Source organism: Eschrichtius robustus, chromosome 6 (genome assembly GCF_028021215.1).
Source record: "Eschrichtius robustus isolate mEscRob2 chromosome 6, mEscRob2.pri, whole genome shotgun sequence".
In the NCBI taxonomy this organism is placed as follows: Eukaryota; Metazoa; Chordata; class Mammalia; order Artiodactyla; family Eschrichtiidae; genus Eschrichtius; species Eschrichtius robustus.
Window position 1 is genome coordinate 66,171,053 of NC_090829.1, and position 27,010 is coordinate 66,198,062.

Below are 27,010 nucleotides of genomic sequence, written 5' to 3' on the forward strand. Positions count from 1 at the left end.
CTGAGTCTGGGAGAAGATGAGGAACCACCCAGGGAGAATGAACAGGAACAGTCAGAAAGCGAGGACAAAGGCAAGAGTGTGTAGTCCCAGAAGCCAAGGGAAGAAGTGCCTTCAGGGGGCAGCAATGATCTGCTGTGTCCAATGTCACTGGTGGCTCAGGTAGTAGCAGGACTGAGTTGGTCAGTGGGCGTAGCAATGTGCAAGCCGTTGGTGACTTTGACAAGAATGCTTTATACGGAGTAAGGGGCATGAGAGCCTAGTTTGAGTGTGTTTAAGAAAAGATAAGAGAGGAATCGGAGACAATGAGTATATCAACATAAGAAGTTTTGCTGCAAAGTGTTGCAGAGAAAAGAAGTGGTAGAAGGCAGGGAAAGCACGGTCAAGGGAAGTTAAAAACAATTTTTTTTTTTTTTTTGAGATCAGACAAATAACAGCCTGTGTGGAGCCGATGAGAATGATACAGTAGAGAGGAAAAAACTAACGCTATAGGAGAAAAGTGCTTTTGGACCAATGTCTCAGGGTACTCTAAACGGGGTAGAATCTAGTCACTTTAGGTGACTGAAGGGTTGGCTTTTGTTGTAGTTTTCTAGAGCTGCCAGAACAAAGTACCACAAGCTGAGTGCCTTCAACAGTGGAAATTAATTTTCTCACAGTCCTGGAGGCTAGAAACCCAAGGTTAAGGTGTCAGCAGGGTTGGTTCCTTCTGAGGTCTATGAAGGAGGATCTGTTTGCAACCTCTCCCCTAGCTTCTGGTGGTTTGCTGGAAATCTGTCATTTCCTGGCTTGTAGGCACATCACCCTGGTCTTACCTTCCTTTTCACTTGGCATTCTTCCTGTGTGTGTCTGTGAACAAATTTCCCCTTCACATCAGGACACCAGTGATATTGAATTAGAGGCTCACCCTACTCCAGTATGACCTCATCTTAACTAATTACATCTGCAATGACCCTATTTCTAAATAAGCTCACTGAGGTGCTGAGGGTTAAGATTTCAATACACAGTTTTGGAAGGCACAGTTCAACCATAATAGCTTTCGATAAGAGGTGGACAATTTATCTTTAGTAACAGAATGGAAGGTAGAACACTGAAAATGCTGGCAGACTTACAGATAGATTTGTGGGAGTCCATGCAAATACTCTTCTGATTGCTTCTATTTTCTCAGTGATGTAAAAAGCAAGGCCATTAGCTGAGAGTGTGGGCAAAGGCAGACTGAGGAGGAGGATGTGGTGAAGTTGTTTCTAGCAGGGTGGGAGAGCGGGTGGTCTAAGGGGATACAATACAGCAGCTGGGTAGTCTTAAGGGCACACCTGTGGTCCTTGGTCCTGCACCTAAGGCAGGTCAGTCAGTGTGGTCCTGAATTTTTCTCACGCTCCACTCAGCTGCAGAAGGGCAGGCAGAGAGTGTGGGGAGAGTTACGATCCACTAGGGTGTGATCTTGCAAAGTGAGTACAGCACACAGAGGAGAAGGAGCAGCAAGGGAGTTGAGAGTAAATACAAGGAAGTTGTAATGATAGACTGTGGAAATAAAATTGGGTAACAGGGAAGGGAGGATCCTATGTGGAGATATTATGATCACTCTGATTTCACAGATGAAGAAAGTGACCGATAGAGAAGTGAAGTACTTTTGGGGGTTCATTCAGTGGCAGAGTCAGAACCCAAATCTAGGCAGTGCATCTCAGAGCCTGTGTTCTTCGAGACAAGCCCAGAAAGGTGGAAGCAAGGAGGCAGGAAGGATGGGGCATCAGTAGTTATGAAACTGTTCTCTCCACTGACCCCATGTGACTGTAAACAAGGCATTCCCATCCCCTGTGACACAGCATTCCATGATTCCAGCGATTTCCTCCTCTTTGGAGAAGAATCTTTTCTCTTTTGTTCTGACAGATATTCTCTTTCATTTAAGACAGATATCCGTGTCTCTACTAACCTCTCATCCTCCCTTCCTTTCCACCCTTAAACATGTACACTGTTTCATTGTTCACAAAATACTTTTGTATTCATTTCACACTTTGTGTTCACCGCTTCCCTGCTCTGGCAGTTATTATTATTTTCAAGATAAGGAAATGAGGCTTCGAATAGTAAAGAGATGAACACAACAGCCAGTTACTGGTAGACCTGGGCCTCAAATCTAAACCTTTAATTTAAAATTCAAATCTCTTTCTATCTCCTAGGATACTTTCTTTAAAAACGATGATTTTTCTGATTTTGAAATAGGGTGAATTGGAGGGCAGGTGTATCCCTGACACTGGAGAAGTTCAGGAACATAGATTAGTACTCTTCTAGGATTCTGTAGAACAAATTCACGCAATAATTATGGTGTTAGAGTACATGCCACTCACATTTTCCACCCTTGACTCGGTGGTAAGTCAGGGAATAAACGCCTATGTTAATAGAAAGATGGCTAGTTAAATGGTTTAGTTATGGTACACTATTGGTAATATCAAGTTAAATATGGTAGGTGAAGCTGTCTTACTTGTTCTTGGGACATTCTTTGTATTTCAACAAAATATTCTTCAAATATTTCAAAATGCTTCTGGAATATTTGCTAAAGCTCCTCAGTGAAGTTTATTCACTCAAACATTCAATCATTCATTCATCAGACTTTTATGAAGCCCTTGCTATGAGCCTGGAATTGTGCTAGGTGTTGGATCCTTGTCTTTAGGAAATTCATAATCCATCAGGTGATACAGACCTATAGACACATACCCTATAAATGCTGTAGGGAGAAATGAACTAACGGCTAAGGAGCACAGAGCTGAGACTGACCAATTGCCTGGGCAGAGGAAGGAGGACTTCAAGTTGGAGGTGACATTGGAGCTTCTTAGAGGAGTTTCCCAGGCGGTGCAGGGGAAAAACCGCACAGTCCCACAGCTCTCTCCATTCCTCTCCCCCAGACTGGTCTTAGCATGACCTCTACACCTGTACTAACAAAACATATGCCACACTAATAGTTTAAGACAAGCAAAGAGCCGAATGATTTCTTCAGCTCCTCGAGGTCATGGAATTCAAGAGGAAGACATTGCTGTGACCAACGTGATTATGGGCAGGAAAGAGGGCATGGGCAGGCAGAACTGAGGGTTCTTGTGTGGGACAGTAACTCTACCCAGGCTTGTAGTCAGTTGTGTGTTCCTCTAACCAATAGAACAAAGCACAGTCTTCCTGTCTCAGGGAGAAGGACAGAGGATGGTATGGAGGACATGCGGCCAATGACCTGTTGACAGGTCAGATTGTTGGCTGACCATTTCTCCTCCGTGGGCCACAGTCCATAAATTATGGAGCTGATAGTGCTAACTGGGATGGGCTTATGGATAAAAGTTTTTTCTTTAAATTATTTTACTTTTTCTGTATTTTCTATATTTTCTACAATGAGAATGTTTTAATTAACCTTAAAATGTTAATGTATTTATTAATCTTTAAAAATGAAGAGATTGAAGTAAATGGCTTCTGAGACCAATTCCAACTCAAAATCGGATTTTAAAGGAAGAGTAGAGATAGAGAAAATAAGCAGATAGTATTGACTTTTGGTGGCAGTAATACATTATGTTGATGATGCTTCTTTATAGTAGCTCTCATTTATTGAGTGCCAAGTCTTATGTAAAACACTTTATGTACATATTTAAATATATACGTAGAAATATTTAGTATATATGTCTAGCTATCTATATATCTGTAGACATAGCATATACCTTATATAGATATTCAGATAGATATCTATATATATCTATCTATATATCTCTAGATAGATATCTATATATAGATATAGATATATTCCTAGAATAAGGAGAAGAAATACAGTGAAGTGTTTCGGGTCCTTTTGACTTGGAGTTAAGTTCTGGCTGGGTCTATATATTCCTCATCTGTCTCTGAGCCCAGTTCTAATAAAATTCAAAGACAGACACACTTCCTCTTTATGTGAGCATCAGCCGTATACTTCCCCAGGTCCCGACGGTCTCAAGACCCACTGCTAGTGCTAACCATCCCCACTTCCTCCCTTCAGTGAGCCAACAGCAAGCTGCATGGATGAGTACCCTTAGATCAGGATGGAGCCTCTGAGCGCTGGGGCTGCAAAGAAGGGCAGTACCTGTGACAACCAGGAGCAAATGGGTGCTCCCACATCCAGAGGTCTGACCACAGGCACAACTCATTGCCTACAGCACATCCCACCCCTCCACCACAGGGCTAGAGTCAGATTTTGGTAAAGAAAATGCATCCTCAGGTGGCATTAAAGGCAATCTCTAATAAAAGTTGAGCACGTTACTAAGAATTGCTAAAGATTTAAGGATAACAAACATTGTATAAGAAGGGAATAAAACTCAACAAACAGAAAAATTAGCTCCCTAGGAAAGAGAAAGTGGAATAGATAAAAATGGGGGAAAATGTAGTTAATATTTACATTTATGAAACAAGAACAAATGTTACGAAAAAGTACCAATTAGAGATTTCAGAAATGATAAAATATGCTTGTTGGAAAGAAAAAGTAAATCAATGAGTGCAGAGCACATTGGACACAGTTGAAGAGAAAATGAGTGTGCTGTAAGCTGGAGCTGAGCAATTCCACCAGTTTTTAGAACAGAAGGACCAAGAGACAAAACATGCAGAGAAAGTTAAGACATGTGGAAGACAGAGTCAAACGTCCAATATCTATTTATTGAATACGGGTTGAAGATGGAGAGAACAGACAAAACAAAAGAGAGAAAATCAAAAATATAGTAGAAAAAAATACCCCAGTCCTGGAGAAAGATGTTTTTAGATTCAAAAAAGGACACCTTGCTTCTGAGTAAATGAAACAAAACAAAAATTCAACCTTAGACACATCCTAGTGAAATTTTGGACAACAAACAGAAAAACAATCTAAAAGCTTCAGAAAAAATTACCTACAAAGAAGGAAGAATCAGATAAACAACCAGTTTCTGATGACCAATAATGGCTACAAGAGATAATGGAATAATATCTTCAATATTAGGAGAGGAAATAATTTTGAGCCTCGAATTCTTTAACAACCCAAATAATCATTAAAATGTAAGGTCAAAATAAAAGAATTTTAGAATACAAAGTCTGTACAACAACTCGTATTGTAAGAATTTCTGAAAGCTATAGTCCAGCAAAATGAAAAATGAATACAAGAGAAAATTATTGCAGAGAGACAATTTTTAATTAAATCTTAATAATTGTTGACTATAAAAAATAAATCAATATTATGCTAGATCCCAAATGCAAAATGATTCCTATGTATGATGTGGCGAAGAGGAGGTTACCATTTTTATCATTATAAATTGGGGAAAATATAGGCATGGTTTAGTTTTAGATCATAGAAAAATATATTTATTGTGTTGTTTGGACTGCAGCAATAAGTGGATTGCTTTCAGAGTTTGAAAGGAAAATCAGCAAGATATGTATGAAAGAAAAATAAGAATCCTTCATCAAAATGAGAATAGCATTCTTAGCTAACACCTCAATTACTGAATCACTCATTTCCTTCTAATACTTACTGGTTGACTGTTTAAAGGTACAAATGGAGCTGTGAGTCTCACGCTTTGCTGCACATTAGAATTACCTGGGTAGTGTTGATAACTCTCAACACCCAGGCCCCAATCCACATTAATTAAGTCAGTATCGCTGGGGGGTGGGACCCAGGCATAAATATTTTTTAAACTTTCCAGGTTATTCCAATGTGCTGCTGAGTGTGCTAACCAGGGAATAGAGGAGGGTACTGTTAGGGAAAAGGTCACACTTCAGGTGGGATTAGATGGCAGAATGACTCTGGGTGGGTCCTTGCACCCTCAGACATTTTCTGAGCTATAAGAGTTGGTATGCAGGAGCTCTATGGGCCCCCCAGAGCTGAGGAACTCTGATTCTATAAGACCAGTCTCAGAAAGAAGAGAATGTGTTTCCTCCCTTTTAAAATGTACCACATGGGACCAGTATGAATATAGGGCTCACCCCCATCTGGTCCTCAGAGCTGGCCCCACACTGTTGCTCCATTTGCACTGTTGTGGCCAAACATGACCCCTTCTCATTAGAAGCTTGCCCACAGCTACAGGTAAAAAAACCTATCAAGACCTTCTCAGTCTATGATAATGGTTAGTGCCCTTGCTGAGAAGTGCTGCTGGACCCAGTGCCAAGCCTTTCCCAGCCTGAAATACCTTCTCTCTCCTCCCTGCCTATTCAGGACACACCCGGTTTCTCTAGGAAGACATGGCTTCCTTCTCTCAACTCCTGGTAAACACTATCTTGGCTCCTAAGTAGATGTCAACCTCCTATTTGGCATTTCTTTTTAAAATCCTCCAAATGCTTGTTTGAGCCTAAGTCTGATGCAATGAAGAGGCATTTAAGCCTGCAGTGCCTCAATGAATTCTCACCATAACCCACTAATGTGTAGGGCAGTCTCCTGAATCTCTTTCCCCCTTTGACATGACGAAATCCAAATGCCTTTGCGTGGCATTCACACTCTTCACAACCTAGTACTCATCAACCTCACGGAACATCACCTTCTCTGCCTTCCAGTTAAGTCCATTCTCCAGCAGTCTCACCAAGGCTCCACACCATCCCTGCTGTGAGAACATGCTACTCACATGAGTGCTCCATTAATGCTCTCTGTGAAGTGTTCCTGGACTCCCCATTCAGAGCTGAGTTCACCTGCCTCTGTGCTCCTATGCTATTGTATTCCTCCCTCTGTGACAGCAGTCATCACTGTGTATTATAATTACAATTCTAATGTGTAGTTTTTCTTGATAGACCAGAAGGAACTAGAAAAGAGTACTGGTCTCTGTCTTCACCCATGGCTAGCACAGTGCCTTATGATTAATAAATATTTATCAGATGAATGAATGAATAAATAAATGAAATGATTTAAGACCCTAACTGACCTGGCCAAAAAAAAAAAAAAGCTCTTCAGCTTGGCTAGAAATTCTAGAAATCAGAATTAACATGAAAATTTGTTAAAATGCTTATTCCTAAGCTTCAGTCCAAAATGATTTTGATTTAGTAGGACCAGGGTGAGACCTGGCAATCTGTATGTTCAAAAGTCCTGCCCTCCCCAACCCCTCACTGAGTCTGATTTGTAAGATCTGGGGACCTGCCATGGCTTTGGGAATTCTTCCTTGGGAAATGATGTACTTTTGCCACTGTCCCAGTGCTCAGGGGCCAGAACAACACAGCTGGTTATCAGTCTGTTTAGCTCTTCTCTTTCCAAGAGGGCCGAAGAGGCCAGTTGCCCCTCCAGTATGCTGACCCCACATAACAAAGAGTCTTTACAGCTTAAAAACAAACAACCCAATCCAAAAATGGGCAGAAGACCTAAATAGACATTTCTCCAAAGAAGATATACAGATTGCCAACAAACACATGAAAGAATGCTCAACATCACTAATCATTAGAGAAATGCAAATCAAAACCACAATAAGGTATCACCTCACACCAGTCAGAATGGCCATCATCAAAAAATCTACAAACAATAAATGCTGGAGAGGGTCTGGAGAAAAGGGAACCCTCTTGAACTGTTGGTGGGAATGTAAATTGATACAGCCACTATGGAGAACAGTATGGAGGTTCTTAAAAAACTAAAAATAGAGCTATCATATGACCCAGCAATCCCACTACTGGGCATATACCCTGAGAAAACCATAATTCGAAAAGAGTCATGTACCACAATGTTCACTGCAGCACTATTTACAATAGCCAGGACATGGAAGCAACCTAAGTGTCCATTGACAGATGAATGGATAAAGAAGATGTGGCACATATATACAATGGAAGATTACTCAGTCATAAAAAGAAACGAGTTCTTTGTAGTGAGGTGGATGGACCTAGAGTCTGTCATACAGAGTGAAGTAAGTCAAGAAAGAGAAAAACAGGGAGGGAAGGAGATGCAAGAGGGAAGAGATATGGGAACATATGTATATGTATAACTGATTCACTTTGTTATAAAGCAGGAACTAACACACCACTGTAAAGCAATTATGCTCCAATAAAGATGTTAAAAAAAAAAAAGAAAGAGAAAAACAAATGCCTTGCGCTAACACGTATATATGGAATCTAAAAAAAAATGGTTCTGATGAACCTAGGGGCAGGATAGGAACAAAGACTCAGATGTAGAGAATAGACTTGAGGACACAGGGAGGAGGAAGGGTAATCTGGGATGAAGTGAGAAAGTGGCATGGACATATATACGCTACCAAATGTAAAATAGATAGCTAGTGGGAAGCAGCCGCATAGCACAGGGAGATCAGCTCAGGGCTCTGTGACCACCTAGAAGGGTGGGATAGGGAGGGTGGGAGGGAGGCTCAAGAGGGAGGAGATATGGGGATATATGTATACATATAGCTGATTCACTTTGTTATACAGCAGAAACTAACACAACATTGTAAAGCAATTATACTCCACTAAAGATGTATAAAAAAAAAAAAACAACTTTCTGAGAGCTGTGTCCTGAACAAGACAGGGCTGTGCCCATGCAGTTGTGCCTGGTCATGGAGCCCAACCTGACAAAAGATTTGTATTTTGGCTAACTTCTAAATCTGAGAGGATGTGAGAAAAATAGAGCAACATTCTGCTATTGGAGTCCTGTCATCTGTTACTTTCTGATGTGACGGACAACCCTAGTACAAGCAGTCTTCTTTTCAGCCTCTGTCTTCCTCTAAATGAATATTGATGCTGTGTTTACCTTTAATTAATATTCATTGCGATAAAGGAATTACACTCATTCACTTTTAATTATACCCTTCTTGCATAAACAAGCTTTTAATAACAGATTTTCCAGGGTAGAAAAAAACAAGCTCTCTGCCCGCAGCCTTGTTTGATGCCAGGAAATCTGCCTCTGCAATTGATAAAGGGAATTTTTTTTTTTTTTTCAGTTTGTTACTTGGTGCAGTGGGAGGAGCCGTGGTGGAAAGTTAGGTCTTCTAAGTTCTAGCTCCATCCAGCTATTCCATAGCTACTGTGTGTTCTTGGGCCGATTCCTTGCCCTCCTGTGCTTCACCTTCGTATCTGGAAAATGATGATGGAACCCAACCAATTGTTCTCATCCATGGCTGCATACAGGGAAAACCTGGGGGATTATTGAACAATACCAAAGCCCAGGCTGCATTCCAGATGAATTAAAACAAAATATCTATGGGTTGGGTGTAGGTACAGGTATTTTTTAAAAGATCCTCAGGTGGGATTCTTTTGATGTTGGGAAGTCACCAGACTTCTAGGTGTTTGTGGCTCCTGCCAGGGTGGCAGATTGCACGGGGCCCAGAAGGAAGGCCGGCACGGACCTCAAGAACCAGCTCAGCCATGCCCTGGTGCTCCCCTGTGCTGGGTGGGTGCTCACATCCTGGGATTGGCTCAGTGGTATTCTCTAGGAGCAGGGAGGAGGGATAATGTTCACTGAGCACCTGCTCTGTGACAAGGCACATCCAATGTCTCATCTGTCAGTCATGAGACACGTCCCCTGTCTTCTATGTGCCAGGCATGGGGGGTTTAATGTTGGTGAGTAAGGCAGTTTCTGCCCTCACAGACCTTATGACCTAGTAGGGGAGAAAGACTTTAAAGTGTGTAATTAACAATTACATGAGTTTAAGGAGTTGAAAGGAAAAGTACAGGTTGCATCAGAGCACATAACAGTGGTGGGGCAGTGTTGGTAAGAGAGACCTGCTTTATGAAGCAACGTCTAAGGTCTGAGGCCTGAGGATGAGTAGGACTTAGTTCAGTTCATAGATGGCGAGCAGCATTCGAGTGAGAGATAGTGCTTCTACAAGGCAGATGTTGGCACTCCTGTTTTACAGATGAGAAACCCGGTCCCAGAGAGACCAGGTCCAAAGCAACCTCCCTCGTTCTGACTTTTCAGCTGGGAGAGATATCAGAAATCACTGAAATCACATGGTGGGACAGAGCTCATTAAAATGACCATGGCTGCAGCTGGACAGAGCAGAAATCAGGTTGAAATAGGAAAGGAATGAAGCCATAGGCCTAAGGCACACTAAAGGCAGAAAATGCCACCTGCCTGGTCAGGCAACAGGCCACATGCAGTCCTGGGAAGGAAGCCACATCACAGGGTCCAGCACGAATCTTGGATGGGAGTGGGGTTCTCTGTGAGGCAGATAGAGACTGGTGTGGCATGACCACAGGAGGGGTCCAACAGCAGGGGATATTTTGATGCTCCTAGCAGGTGGTCCAGAGCAAGGCAATCTTTCAGCCAATAGCAGGTCTCTTCCCATTAGTCTGGAGTTGGGGGATGGGACCCCAGATGCTGAGAAAAGCAAAACAATGTTCTGCCAATCAGTGCTGGACAAGCCCAGCAGTGCAGCTCCCTCAGGGAACAAGGTGAGACCACATCTCGACAGCTGGCTCAGGCTCAGGGGTGAGACTAAATCAGGAGGTCAGAGACAGTTCAGCACCGGGGGCTTGATGCCGAGATCCAGAGCTTGAGGACAGGATCAGTGCTGGAGGCTGTGGGGAGGCTTATCCCAAGGGCGAGGATCAAGTCATTCCAGGTGTGGGGGGAGCAGGTAGGCAGAGGTGGGAGGCAGGTGACACCTGACCATCCATTCCAGTGGTTCTCAGTGAACATCTAATATCCGCTGAGAACCTGCTTCAACATAACAGGGTGGGATGTGGGTACCTGCATTTTTAAGAAGCTCCACAGGCAATTCTAGTGTATATTTCTGGTTAAAAATCACTGAGCTAGACCAATCCCTTCAGTTTTCAGATGAAGAACCTGAGGCCTAGAGAGAAGAAGTGACTTGCCCAAGGTCCTATAGCACACCAGCAGAAATAGGACTAAAACCTTGGTTTCTTCACTCCCAGTCCGCCACCTATACATTCAGGTTAGCAGTTAACATCAGCAGCAGTAGCAACAGCCCTTGAGATGCATACGCCCCTGCCTCTGATATCATCTGATGTTCTCAGTTAGGGAACATTGCTTATTTATGCCCCATAAGCAAATCAAGACTGTGCAAAGTGAAACAATTTGCTTGCTCAAGGCCATATAGCTGGGCTGGGACTCTTTCCTAGTCCTGAGATCTTTCTCTGGCTTCAAACACCACATGACAAAGCTGGAGTTTAGGCTTTTCTCCCAGGAGGCAAGACCTGACCTTTTTCAACCTGGATGGTCTAATGGCCTCTAATCTGTTTCCTGTGCATGTGGCCAGCAAGCCCCTAATGGAGTGTAGGTATAAGGCTAAAGGGGAGCCTGGTAATTAGAGGCCTAGAGGCATAAGCGACATTTGGACAACTGGCCAGCTGGCTACAGTGCATTTGGCACCCCAAGGGGCTCCAGAAACCAGAGCCGAAGTGCCAAGCATATCAAACTCATGTCACCAAGGTCTGCGCTCAGCTGCTACCTTAGCATTTGCAAAATGTCCTGCCCACACTCTTCCCCTCGCATCCTCCCTTGGCCATTTGCAGGAGCAGATGAGTTGAGGTTACATGCAGCTGATCCCAGACCTGCTGGTTAATGATCTTGGCCTGTAATTAGTGTTTCCTATTCCTCACTCCTTGCCAACTCCTGCAGTTAATGTATCATTTCTCTCTCTGCAAAGACTCCTTCGGGAGGGTTCTGAGGCCCTGGAATGAACATTTCTGGTAGTGGCAGGATTCTGGAGAGGCTCCATCTGCTGCCTGTCCCACCACCCCTTGGCATCATCCCTGCTCCCTCCCACCTCAAAGTCTACAGCCATCAAGTTCTCTCCTGAACATTTCTTGAACGTGTCTTTGCTTTTCCATCCTTGTGGCTCTGATTTGATCAGACCTCATCATCCTTCATTTGGACTCCTACAGTATTTTCTTAATGGGCCTTCCTGTCCTGGTCCTGCAAATGTCTCCTCTGCAATATAGGAAGAATAATCTTCCTAAATTGCCAATCAGGCTGTATGACTCTCCTACCTAAAAGCCCAGACTTTTTAGTTTGGCACATAATGTCCTGGGCAGTGTGGTCTGCCTAATTTTCTACTCTCACTTTCACATGGTTTTTACATGGTTTTAAATTCAGAACTGCTGTAATTTTCTCCCCTCCTCCCTCCCTTACACGTCCCAATACGTATGTACATGTGTGTGTGCGTGCACACACACATGCACACACACACGCACTCCATCCATCCATGTTGCTCCATGAGCAGGAGGACAGAAGACAGGGCAGGAAAGGGATCTGACTGACTTGGGCAAGCACCCTAAGAACCATCATTAGGAAAGTGAGAAGGGACTCATTCTCTGTGACTTTGGAAGATGGGACTAGAAACTATTAAGTTCATTTTAATACTCAGAATAGATATTTAACTGATAGGGACAGAGTAAAGGGACAAAGTAGGTGATTAAATAGTTAATCTCACTAGGGGATTGTAAATAGAGAAAAAAAGTATGGGAGACCCCTGTAAGTTAATCATCACTCAAGAAAGTACGCTTTCATAGCAAGAAAACCATGCAACAGAAGCATGAGACATGCCCCCAAACAATAAAACAATGGTGGAATGAGGTCCAAATCCTGCCCAGTGAGTTCAGTAAGTTATTGATTCCTAGGACATGCTTCTCTGCACGTACTAAAAACAAAAATATAGGGAAAAGGTGACATTATACTGAAACCTGAGCTGATTTACCATATTTTAGTATGTTACCACCTTTTGGCCCATTTCCACAGGGCCATGACAGTCCCAGTATGACCAAGTAGGAACAAGAAAACTCCCCCCGCCCAAAGTGGAGAAGGAGCTGATGATGGAAGTTTGAAGTCTGTTCAAAAATGAGGAAGGTTCAACAAGAGAGGCCGCGATAATGAGAGGCCCGCGCACCGCAATGAAGAGTGGCCCCCGCTTGCCGCAACTAGAGAAAGCCCTCGCACAGAAACGAAGACCCAACACAGCCATAAATAAATAAAAAAATAAATAAAAATTCAAAACTGAGGAAGGTGGTCTTTTCCCCCTCCTCACTTTTCCTTTGATTATAAAACTGTATAGTATGACCAACAATTCTATTTCTTGTGCATTTGAGCACAGCATAAGTAACAGGGGAACATCATCACAGTAGAAATGACTGATGACATTAGAGCCGCAAAAAGTCAATGTAAAAATCTTGATAGTGAACATCAGTGCTTGAAAGGTACTGTAGAGGTATGGAATGCCTACCAGCACATGACAAAGTCTCTGGGACATGAGAACATTGTAGAGCAGAGGGTTACAGATGGCCAAATAGCAGTCATAGGCCATGGCTGACAAGATAATGAACATAAGGAAGAAAGCCAACTGTGTGGCACATGCATGAAAGGAAATGGTATTTTGATCCAGAACAAAATTTACCAGTATCTCAGGACAAATGACAGTAGAATTACCAAGATCAATGAAAGCCAGGTGTTTGATAAAAAACTACATAGGTGTGTGTAGGTGGGAATCCACTTGGATCAAGATGATCATGCCCAGATTTCCCACTACTCTGATTGTGTAGCTAATGAGGAAGACCCTGAAAAGTAGGGCCTACAGCTCAGGATGCCTTGTGACTCCCATCAGAATGAACTTAGTCAGTGATGATAGATTCTGTTGGCTTATTTAGTCCAGTTAGCTTTTCTGGAAAGAAACAGGTTGTTATTAGCTTCCTTGTGGTGTCATCTAAATACAGTATAATATGTATAGACAGAAAAAAACAAAAACAAAAAACTGTAGCCCACTAAGCTCTCGGGGTGACACTCCCTTGCCTACCGCTTGTATTTCTCACAAGCGTCCTATACTAATAAATTCTTTCCTTACCTGTCACTCTGCCTCTCGCTCCTTTCTTTCTGCACCGAGACAGACCTATGCTCTACTGAGTCCCAAAATGCGTTCTGCGGTGTCATAACCACTGAAATTATTTGAGCACAAAGTGGGCTCCCCCAGGAAATAGTGAGTGTATCACCTGGAGGATTCGGGCAGAGGCTGTCTGTCAAGATGCCACAGGTGCAATTCCTGCACTGGGCATGGTCTGGGAGTCTTTGGCCCACAAATAACATTCTAATTCCAAGATTCTGTAAATCTCTGATACAAAAGCCACATCAAATTTTGCTGCTTCCACAGAGACTTTCCTGTCTGGGAAAATCTCTCACCTCTCTGCACATTTGTGTCTGAATCCCGTCCACGCACATACACACACACTCCACACACGCCCCTGACATGGAAATCTCTACGAGACACAGAGAATGTTACCACACACTGCATCTAATGTTTCAGATATCTGGTGGAGGCACATCTTACACTCATTCATCTATAAAAGCTAGAGGAGGAAGAAGAGCAGGAACATAATTTGAATAACATGGGGGTGACTCCTGGTCTTCCACTCAATAAGCAGAGGCCCCAGGCCAAGCGGAGGTGCGATGGGAGGTGAGCACCTGCCACCGTGTCCTCACTGTGTCTCATTCTCTGTGTGCCGCTCAGAGTTGGGAGGCATCTGGAATATAGGGCTGCTGAACACAAGCCAGCTACTGCAGCTGAGGCATCACCAAAAAGCAGAAATCAGTTCCAGCCTCAAAGGACCGACTGGTGGTGTTGAACCCTATGAGAGACATGAAGTCTGTTTCTGTTGTGAGGTCTTCCAGTGGGAGTTTAAAGGGAATTTAGGTAGTGTTTGATTTTTCCCTCATATGCCGACTTTAGAGGGTATTAAGGTACAACTCCACTGTGCAAGGTCTATCACCATGTCTGGTGTGGACCACAGGATGGGGAGACCCCAGATCTTCTACTATTCTCATCTTAGAACCCTGAGAGAGCATGGTGCTGGGTACCTAGTTATTAATTGTTTAGAAGTTACTTTAGTCTTTCAGAACTGGTGTGGTAGAAGAAACACGAGTCTAATGGTTAGTGACCCAATCATGGTCCCTTCCAGTTCGGTGATTTTAGGTAAATCTCTTCCTCTCTGTGGGGCTCAGCCTCTATCTGTGTGTGTGGAGTGTGCTGCAGGGGCTGGGGAGTGGGGAGGGGAGAAGAGTATGGATTAAATGACCTCCATTCTTCCTTCCAACATGAATGTGCTAGGATTCTGATTTTTCTGTTCTAGAGGTTGGCAAACTTTTCCTGTAAAGGGCCAAATATTTTAGTGTCCACACACCACACAGTCTCTGTAGCAGCTATTCGGCACTGCCATTATTGCATGAAAGTAGCAATACATGAATGAATGAGCAGCTTTGTCTCAATAAGACATCATTTACAAAAACAGGTGGCAAGCTGAATTTGGTTTGTTGACCCCAGGTTTGTGGACTATTGTTCTAGTCTAGTCTATCTATTCTCCACATAGTAGGATTTTCTTATTCAGTCTGAACTGAGTGGGGGGACTCCATTCTATACCACTCAGTTGCCTATCTCATGAAGAGACTCTCACCAAAGCTCCTTACTCCTCCTCTGCCAGAGTCAAGTGGTTCCAACTTACAGTAAGCCTTTCCTTAGATCATCTCAGAGTTCTGCTGAATTCAGAGCTAAGAACCTTGTGGTGAAGCAGGTAATAACAGTTGACCATTTTCACTCTGTCAAAGAAATCTAGGGTTTCAAGATTTCCCAAACCATTATGATGAGTGGAAAATTTAGTTAGTAACAAATGTGTTGAATCTTTTCAATAACAATATCTGGGAAGAATATATCAAGAGCTGGACACACTGGTCTCCTAAGTTTGGCATCCAATATCCTCTTGATTTATCATCAGTGGCTTTTACATACCCTCCTGTAACCACCACCAGACGTTGTATCAATTCCAACACTTCTAAGCTGTGTGACTTCAAAGAAGCTATTCAACCTCTCTATGCCTCAGTTTTCTCAGTCTAATGAAATAATTAGCTTCAAAGAGTTTGCATAGCACCTGGCATACAGTAAGCACTTGATAAGTGCCATTATTATCTCCTTGTCCATGAACATCCCTCACATTTACCTGCCTCTGGGTCTTGGCTCACCTTCATCCTGGCACATCTGTATTCTTCCCATTCCTCAGGATTGAGCTCAAATACTGATTGGCCAGGAAGAGTTCCCTGAACCCCTTGGTAAGAAATAACCTTCCCATGTCCCACTCACACCTTCATCTCTCTCTACTTCTCACGGTAATTTCCTACTTTGTCATAGTTTGTTGGTACCTATTACTATAAATATCTTGGGGACAGAACGTGTCACCAGTTCTTTTCTGGATCCCCTTCATGATGCTGAGCAAAGTACCTTAGCACATAAAGGATTCTTGGTAAGTGTTGGTTGAATTAATGAATCAAGTAAATCAAGAAAAATCTCAACAGCCAGATTTCATTTTCCCTTTCATTTTGCACTGTGATACTTGGTTTCATGAGGATGGGACTCTACTGTCAGTTTCCAGTAGAAGTTTAACAGGCTCATTAGTTTTCAGAATATACTGGATATGATAACTGACAGAGATGTGATTCTCACTCAGGTTTCATTTGAGTATGAGTGGATGGTTTTTCTTGATAACTTGCACCCTATGAACTCATCCATTCCTACCACATCTAGGCACAGACTGGAGATTGGAATTCTATGCCTACGAGGCAGCAGGAGCAGGTGGGCTTGGAGCCTAGGGCCCGAGAGAGAATTTGTCAAGTTTTGCTAATTAAGCCTGGGATCCATCTCTCCCTCAGCCTGCCAGGATGATGACAATGGACTGCAGCTAGTCATTTTACTAAAGAATTCCCACTGTAATTTTTTTCTGTTATTAGTGAGAGAGAAGTCTGTGTGCATTAGCCACATATTGAGGCCATACTTTACCCCAATTTGGAATATATATTTGGTCCTACTTGATTTCACATTTATGGAGTTGAGTTTAACTTCAGAGAAATTTCAGTTCCCAGGCCTATGATACTTCCAAGTGCTGGATGAATCATAGACTTTTAGAAAATTGAAAAGGGTCTCAGAGATTAACGATTCTAATGTCTGATGCATCCATCTCTCCAAATGTCTCTAAGCTCTGAGCAACTTTCTCATGCACGCTTCCAGTGATAGGGAGTTTTACTGCTACATGAGATAGCCCATTTCTTTTTTATTATAACTTGAATTCTTATTGATGTAACATGAGCTTGCATTTTCATGGTGATTTACTTCCAAGAAAGTATCTTCACATTCATAATGTTTGATTTTCACAAGGTTGTTTGGAAGAGGCCTGGACCCATTGGTTCCATCACTCCTACTTCACTGAGGAGGAACCTAGGGCTGGATGGCTCTAAGCCATGGATCTTGTACAGGGTATTGGAGTCCACACATGAGGTGATTCCACTATGCCATGAGTTCCCTTTTTAACAAATAAAAGTTATTTTTACCTTCAATTTTAAAATAATGAAGTATATTTTCTGCAGATGTAGAGGGAAAATGAAATACTCTAACTGCATGTTTTGAATTCACTCCCAGCTCAGTACTCTTTTGAGATGGCTTAACCCCTATGACCAAAGTTCAGGGAAGCAAGGAAGCCTGGAAGAGGTCCCACTGGCCTGAGTACGGTATCAGTTTCCATGGAGATGATTCAGGCAACCACCTGGGATTTGCTTGCAGTGGGTAATGGCTTGCATCTCAGAGGGCAAGGGGTAAAGCCCAGGAAAAGCCAGCCTTCCAGTTAGTGTGCTGTTGACAGTGCCAGGAGGAGCTGACCATCCTGGCACCAGCTGTCCTACTAAGTGGGCCAGTCCTGCTGAGGGGCATCGATCTTTTTCAGTGCCCCCTTTTTCTTCTCATGAACCTGGACAACTTCATGGACCCAGTGGCCTTTCCTTTTCCTAAATTCAGGAGTCCTAGCCTGTCTACCCTTTGCTGTTCATCTACCTGGAAAGGGTCCAACACCTTCAAGTCACCAACAGCCTGACCTCAGTAGTGTTGAACGAATCTACACTGTACTGGCTGATGGTGCTGGTACATCTAGGCCTGTCTTCATAAGAAATAAAAATACACACATACAGAAGAAGAAGGAGAAGGAGAAGAGGAGGAGGAGGATGGGAAGGAGAAGGCTAAGAAGAAGAAAAAGAGGAGGAAGAGGAGGAAGAAGGAGAAAGAACGATAAGAAGAAGAAGAAGGGGAGGAAGAAGAGAAAGAAAGACTGGAAATTTGAAAGAATGAAAAGCCTAAAAGGAGAGCTATAACATTGAGAAATTAAAATAAAGTGGAGGCTGTTTAAATAGAATAGAGGCAAGAGAGCAAGAAAGAGAATTCTCTGATACAAATTTTCAATGAGATTCAAAAAGATATTACTGGGCTTCCCTGGTGGCGCAGTGGTTGAGAATCTGCCTGCCAATGCAGGGGACACGGGTTCGGGCCCTGGTCTGGGAGGATCCCACATGCCGCGGAGCGGCTGGGCCCGTGAGCCACAAATGCTGAGCCTGCGCGTCTGGAGCCTGTGCTCCGCAACAAGAGAGGACCACGCACCGCGATGAAGAGTGGCCCCCGCTTGCCACAGCTGGAGAGAGCCCTCGCACAGAAATGAAGACCCAACACAGCCATAAATAAATAAATAAATAAATACATAAATAAATAAATAAATAAATAAAATTTTTAAAAAAAGATATTACCAACCAGAGCCTCCCATCAAGCCTCTTAGATAGCCTCAACCATCAGAGGGCAGACAGCAGAAGCAAGAAGCAAGAAAAACTACAATCCTGCAGCCTGTGGAACAAAAACCACAGTTACAGAAAGATAGACAAGATGAAAAGGTAGAGGGCTATATACCAGATGAAGGAACAAGATAAAACCCCAGAAAAACAACTAAATGAAGTGGAGATAGGCAACCTTCCAGAAAAAGAATTCAGAATAATGATAGTGAAAATGATCCAGGACCTCGGAATAAAAATGGAGGCAAAGATCGAGAAGATGCAAGAAAAGTTTAACAAAGTCCTAGAAGAATTAAAGAACAAACAAACAGAGATGAACAATACAATAACTGAAATGAAAACTACACTAGAAGGAATCAAGAGCAGAATAACTGAGGCAGAAGAACGGATAAGTAACCTGGAAGACAGAATGGTGGAATTCACTGCTGCGGAACAGACTAAAGAAAAAAGAATGAAAAGAAATGAAGACAGCCTAAGAGACCTCTGGGACAACATTAAACGCAATAACATTCGCATTATAGGGATCCCAGAAGGAGGAGAGAGAGAGAGAGAAAGGACCAGAGAACATATTTGAAGAGATTATAGTCGAAAACTTCCCTAACATGGGAAAGGAAAGAGCCACCCAAGTCCAGGAAGCGCAGAGAGTCCCATACAGGATAAACCCAAGGAGAAACACGCTGAGACACATATTAATCAAAATAGCAAAAATTAAAGACAAAGAAAAATTATTGAAAGCAGCAAGGGAAAAACGACAAAAAACATACAAGGGAACTCCCATAAGGTTAACAGCTGATTTCTCAGCAGAAACTCTACAAGCCAGAAGGGAGTGGCATGATATACCTAAAGTGATGAAAGGGAAGAACCTACAACCAAGATTACTCTACCCGGCAAAGATCTCATTTAGATTTGATGGAGAAATCTAAAGCTTTACAGACAAGCAAAAGCTAAGAGAATTCAGCACCACCAAACCAGCTCTACAACAAATGCTAAAGGAACTTCTCTAAGTGGGAAACACAAGAGAAGAAAAGGACCTACAAAAACAAACCCAAAACAATTAAGAAAATGGTCATAGGAACATACATATCGATAATTACCTTAAACGTGAATGGATTAAATGCTCCAACCAAAAGACACAGGCTTGCTGAATGGATACAAAAACAAGACCCATATATGTGCTGTCTACAAGAGATCCACTTCAGACCTAGGGACATATACAGACTGAAAGTGAGGGGATGGAAAAAGATATTCCATGCAAATGGAAATCAAAAGAAAGCTGGAGTAGCAATACTCATATCAGATAAAATAGACTTTAAAATAAAGAACGTTACAAGACACAAGGAAGGACACTACATAATGATCAAGGGATCAATCCAAGAAGAAGATATAACAATTATAAATATATATGCACCCAACATAGGAGCACCTCAATACATAAGGCAACTGCTAACAGCTATAAAAGAGGAAATCGAGAGTAACACAATAATAGTGGGGGACTTCAACACCTCACTTACACCAATGGACAGATCATCCAAAATGAAAATAAATAAGGAAACAGAAGCTTTAAATGACACGATAGACCAGATAGACTTAATTGATATTTATAGGACAATCCATCCAAAAACAGCAGATTACACTTTCTTCTCAAGTGCGCACGGAACATTCTCCAGGATAGATCACATCTTGGGTCACAAATCAAGCCTCAGTAAATTTAAGAAAATTGAAATCATATCAAGCATCTTTTCTGACAACAACGCTATGAGATCAGAAATGAATTACAGGGAAAAAAACGTAAAAAGCACAAACACATGGAGGCTAAACAATACGTTACTAAATAACCAAAAGATCAGAGAAGAAATCAAAGAGGAAATCCAAAAATACCTAGAGACAAATGACAATGAAAACACGACGATCCAAAACCTATGGGATGCAGCAAAAGCAGTTCTAAGAGAGAAGTTTATAGCTATACAAGCCTACCTAAAGAAATAAGAAAAATCTCTAGTAAACAATCTAACCTTACACCTAAACGAACTAGAGAAAGAAGAACAAACATAACCCAAAGTTAGCAGAAGGAAAGAAATCATAAAGATCAGAGTGGAAATAAATGAAATAGAAACAAAGAAAACAATAGCAAAGATCAATAAAACTAAAAGCTGGTTCTTTGAGAAGATAAACAAAATTGATAAGTCATTAGCCAGACTCATCAAGAAAAAGAGGGAGAGGACTCAAATCAATAAAATTAGAAATGAAAAAGGAGAAGTTACAACAGACACTGCAGAAATACAAAGCATCCTAAGAGACTACTACAAGCAACTCTATGCCAATAAAATGGACAACCTGGAAGAAATGGACAAATTCTTAGAAAGGTATAACCTTCCAAGACTGAACCAGGAAGAAACAGAAAATATGAACAGACCAATCACAAGTAATGAAATTGAAACTGTGATTAAAAATCTTCCAACAAACAGAAGTCCAGGACCAGATGGGTTCACAGGTGAATTCTATTAAACATTTAGAGAAGAGCTAACACCCATCCTTCTCAAACTCTTCCAAAAAATTGCAGAGGAAGGAACACTCCCAAACTCATTCTATGAGGCCACCATCACCCTGATACCAAAACCAGACAAAGATACTACAAAAAAAGAAAATTACAGACCAATATCACTGATGAATATAGATGCAAAAATCCTCAACAAAATACTAGCAAACAGAATCTAACAACACATTAAAAGAATCATACACCACGATCAAGTGGGATTTATCTCAGGGATGCAAGGATTCTTCAATATATGCAAATCAATCAATGTGATACACCATATTAACAAATTGAAGAATAAAAACCATACGATCATCTCAATAGATGCAGAAAAAGCTTTTGACAAAATTCAACACCCATTTATGATAAAAACTCTCCAGAAAGTGGGCATAGAGGGAACCTACCTCAACATAATAAAGGCCATATACCACAAACCCACAGCAGACATCATTCTCAATGGTGAAAAACTGAAAGCATTTCCTCTAAGATCAGGAACGAGACAAGGATGTCCACTCTCACCACTATTATTCAACATAGTTTTGGAAGTCCTAGCCATGGCAATCAGAGAAGAAAAAGAAATAAACGGAATACAAATTGGAAAAGAAGAAGTAAAACTGTCACTGTTTTCAGATGACATGATACTATACATAGAGAATCCTAAAAATGCCACCAGAAAACTACTAGAGCTAATCAATGAATTTGGCAAAGTTGCAGGATACAAAATTAATACACAGAAATCTCTTGCATTCCTATACACTAATGATGAAAAATCTGAAAGAGAAATTATGGAAACACTCCCATTTACCACTGCAACAAAAAGAATAAAATACCTAGGAATAAACCTACCTAGGGAGACAAAAGACCTGTATGCAGAAAACTATAAGACACTGATGAAAGAAATTAAAGATGATACCAACAGATGAAGAGATATACCATGTTCTTGGATTGGAAGAATCAATATTGTGAAAATGACTATACTACCCAAAGCAATCTACAGATTCAATGCAATCCCTATCAAATTACCAATGGCATTTTTTACGGAACTAGAACAAATCATCTTAAAATTTGTATGGAGACACAAAAGACCCCGAATAGCCAAAGCAGTCTTGAGGGAAAAAAACGGAGCTGGAGGAATCAGACTCCCTGACTTCAGACTATCCTACAAAGCTACAGTAATCAAGACAATATGGTACTGGCACAAAAACAGAAACATAGGTCAATGGAACAAGATAGAAAGCCTAGAGATAAACCCACACACCTATGGTCAACTAATCTATGACAAAGGAGGCAAAGATATACAATGGAGAAAAGACAGTCTCTTCAATAAGTGGTGCTGGGAAAACTGGACAGCTACATGGAAAAGAATGAAATTAGAATACTCCCTAACACCATACACAAAAATAAACTCAAAATGGATTCAAGACCTAAATGTAAGACCGGACACTATAAAACTCTTAGAGGAAAACATAGGAAGAACATTCTTTGACATAAATCACAGCAAGATCTTTTTTGACCCACCTCCTAGAGTAATGGAAATAAAAACAAAAATAAACAAATGGGACCTAATGAAACTTCAAAGCTTTTGCACAGCAAAGGAAACGATAAACAAGACGAAAAGACAACCCTCAGAATGGGAGAAAATATTTGCAAATGAATCAATGGACAAAGGATTAATCTCCAAAATATATAAACAGCTCATTCAGCTCAATATTAAAGAAACAAACAAGCCAATCCAAAAATGGGCAGAAGAACTAAATAGACATCTCTCCAAAGAAGACATACAGATGGCCAAGAAGCACATGAAAAGATGCTCAACATCACTAATTATTAGAGAAACGCAAATCAAAACTACAATGACGTATCACCTCACACCAGTTAGAAAGGTCATCATCAGAAAATCTACAAACAACAAATGCTGGAAAGGGTGTGGAGAAAAGGGAACCCTCTTGCACTGTTGGTGGGAATGTAAATTGATACAGCCACTATGGAGAACAATATGGAGGTTCCTTAAAAAACTAAAAATAGAATTACCATATGATCCAGCAATGCCACTACTGGGCATATACCCAGAGAAAAACCATAATTCAAAAAGACACATGCACCCCAATGTTCATTGCAGCACTATTTACAATAGCCAGGTCATGGAAGCAACCTAAATGCCCATCGACAGACGAATGGATAAAGAAGTTGTGGTACATATGTACAATGGAATATTACTCAGCCATAAAAAGGAACGAAACTGAGTCATTTGTTGAGACGTGGATGGATCTAGAGACTGTCATACAGAGTGAAGTAAGCCAGAAAGAGAAAAACAAATATCGTATATAAACACATGTATGTGGAACCTAGAAAAATGGTACAGATGAACCGGTTTGCAGTGCAGAAGTTGAGACACAGATGTAGAGAACAAACGTATGGACACCAAGGGGGGAAAACTGCGGTGGGGTGGGGATGGTGGTGTGCTGAATTGGGTGATTGGGATTGACATGTATACACTGATGTGTATAAAATTGATGACTGACAAGAACCTGCAAAAAAAAAAAAAAAAAAAAGATATTACCAAAGAGAAAGCTGATAATAAGAAAACTCTCAAAATTAGGAAAAATAATTTAAAAAACAATTTCTGAAATTAAAACAATCTAGAAGGAGTGAAAATATATGGAGGGACAGAAAACTGAATTATTGATCTCAAAAATAGACCTAAAAATATACTCCAGAATATAGAGCAAAAAGGACAAATGAATGAAAATTATTAGTAAAAATAAGAGAGAAATGGAGGAGAGACTCAGGATACATAACTGAAAAAGACAAGCAGCTCGGGAAGAGACAAAGGAAAAAATGGGGAAACAATACTAAAAAATAAAAATAAAAAAATTTTCTGGAGCTAAAAGAAGACCATTTTTGGATTAAAAGTCACAGAGTTATATACAAGATTAATAAAAATAATATAAACAAACATTTTCTTGGGAAAATGTTAATTTCCAGGAATAGAAAGCATATACTACAAGCTTTTAGAAAGAGAGAACAGCTTACTTACAAGGGCACGATAACTATTTTGACACTAGAGTTCTTATCACAACACTGGAAGCTAGATGACGTTGAGAAATATTTAAATAATATCACTGGGATAGGACTGTGATTCTCTGGTTTTCCAACCAAGAACTGCAAGGACTCAAAAAGCATGCAGCCATGGACTTCTTACAAAGGACTTGAAGAAATATGTCTTCTTCATTAAAATGTAATTAGAAAAAAAATATCAGATTGGGGAAGATAAAATATGTAAGAAAAATACTGATTTTCAATGAATTCAATAAATCTCATTTTTAAGTATAAATCAGGTTTCTTAGAATAGAATACTGAAATAAATGTTTTAACAACTCAGAGTAAAACTTCCAATCATCTTAACAGGCAGAAAGAGGATAGAGTGAGGGAAAGCATTCTAAGAGTCTCTTCTTGAGGGACTATAAGCATATACAATGTACAAAAATCAGATGTATTCATACATACCTGCAGCAAGCAGTTAAAACATAAAATTCTAAAAGTATGTCGTTTATAAGGTCATAACAATATGAAATATCTAGGATAAAATCTAATAAAAGATGTTCGAAACCTCTCTGCAGGTAAGCATAAAATTGTTGAGACGTTAAGGAAGACCAAACTAAACGGAGAGATACAGTATACTCATGGACTGAAGACCTATTGTAAATATGACCTTTCTTCCAAATTGATCTAAATATGCAATACAATCCCAATCAAAATCTTAAAGTATTATGATCATGTTTATGATTATGATAATCTTAAAGCTTATCTTGATAAGCTGATTATAAAATGTATATGAAATATGAAGAGTCAAGCATAGCCAAGATACTTTTGAAAAAGAAACCAAGGTAGGAAGACATGCTGTAAAAATATGAAGCCTTATTATGAGGTTACAGTTATTAAAACAGTGTAACCTTAGCACAGGAATATAAACCAAGGGACTAGAATAGAGAGCATAGAGGCAGACTCCAATATATATGGATGTCTGATATGTGATATAGGTGACAATGCAGAGCAGTAGAGAAAGACAGTTTTTTCAGTAAATGGTGCTAGCTTGACCCCTACCTTACAACATATGCAAAAATTAATTCCAAGGGGATTTGAGATCTAAATGCAAAAGACAAACAAAAAATATTTTACAAGATAAAATAGGCAAATTTCTTTATACTTCAGGGAAAGTAAATTTTTCTTATAGAGGGCATGAAAGGGGAATTCCCTGGCAGTCCAGACGTTAGGACTCCACGCCTCCACGGCATGGGGCACAGGTTCAATCCCTGGTTGGGGAACTAAGATCTCGCAAGTTGCGCGGCACGGCCAAAAATAAATAAATAAATAAATAAATAAATAAATAAATAAATAAAATGGACATGAAAGCAACGATCATATAATAAAAGAATGAAAAATTTGAGTATATTAGAATGAAGAAATTACGTTCATCAAAAGACACCACTGAGAGAGTGAAAATACAAGCCATAGATTGGGAGAATATTTTTTCCAGGAGTTCATACCCAAAAATATAATTAAGAAACAAATCAATAAGAAAATGGCAGACAATCCAAGAGTTAGCAAGAGTCTGGAACAGGCATTTCACAAAAGGCAAAAAATTGTAGGAAATTAATATATGAAAAAGCACCCACTTTCAATAGTAATCCCAGAGATACAAAATTAAAATCACTGGAAGATATCACTACACATTCACCAGAATGATTATAATTGAAAAGACTAACCATATCTAATATCAGGGAGAATGTAAAGCAATAGGAACTCATACGTGTGGGAGTTATAAATAGGCACAATCCCTTTATATGAGTTAGGCAATCTCTACTAAATTTAAAGATACTCACCATGCTCCAACAATTCTACTTATTGTTACATAGCCAATGGAAATGTGTGCACAAGAAACTTGTTCAAGAATGTTCATAGCAGCATTATAAAATAGCCCAAGCTGGAAATAACCCAAATGTCAGACAATGGTGGAAGAGAAAAATAAATTGTTGTGTATTTATACGATGGGATATTATACAGCATCGCCACCAACAACCAAAAGCTATAGCTACACATAACAAGATGAATAAATCTTTAAAATGTAATACTGAGCAAAGGAAGTAAGACATGAAAGATTTATATAGAATAATTTTATTTATGTACATTTCAGAAACAGGCAAATCTAAATGTTAAAGTACTGAATATACACCTTGGTGGTTAAAATATGAAGAGAAAGGAGGAAATTCCTACACAAATCAGGATAATGGTAACATTCAAGGGGAAGGTTGAGAATAACTGTTGGCTTTTAGAGTTCTGTCAATGATCTACATTCAGTTACTTGAACTGGGTAGCGTTTAGATGAGCAATTCTTTAAGCCATACATTTGTGTTCTATGCATCTTTTTCTGTATATTTCATAGTAAAAATTTAATGTATATCCTTAAAATACAAAAAAAAAAGAAACACCTAAGAGTGGCAATGTTAATATCAGATGAAGTAAAATTTGAGTCCAAGAGTAAAAATGGAAAAAGAGAATATTTCCCATTTGATTAAAAACACCAAGACTAGAACTCCCTGGCAGTCCAGTGGTGAGGACCTGGTGCTTTCACTGCTGTGGCTCGAGTTCAATCCCTGGTTGGGGAACTAAGATCCTGCAAGCTGCGCGGTGTGGCCAAAAAACAAAAAAAATAAAACCCCACCAAGATTATATATTTGTCATAAACTTTCATGTACTCTACACTAAACAGTACTTTGCAAGATATACAAAACACAACTCTTAGAGACAAAAACAAAATTTGATAAAAACAGAATTGAAGAGTTTTTTTTTAACATTGTTGTCTCAGAATTTGATTGACCAAATAGACAAAAAAATATAAAAAGGATAAAAATGAGTTTAAGCATATAATTAGTAGGATAAACTTACTAGATAATCTAGTACTTGATACTTTATAG

At 40.4% G+C, this 27,010-nt stretch overlaps 1 pseudogene; it reads right to left on the minus strand.

Moving 5' to 3' along the window:
* Positions 1-1,182: 1,182 nt before the first annotated feature.
* LOC137765892 (olfactory receptor 8K5-like) lies at positions 1,183-13,792 on the minus strand (annotated as a pseudogene).
* Positions 13,793-27,010: the final 13,218 nt, after the last annotated feature.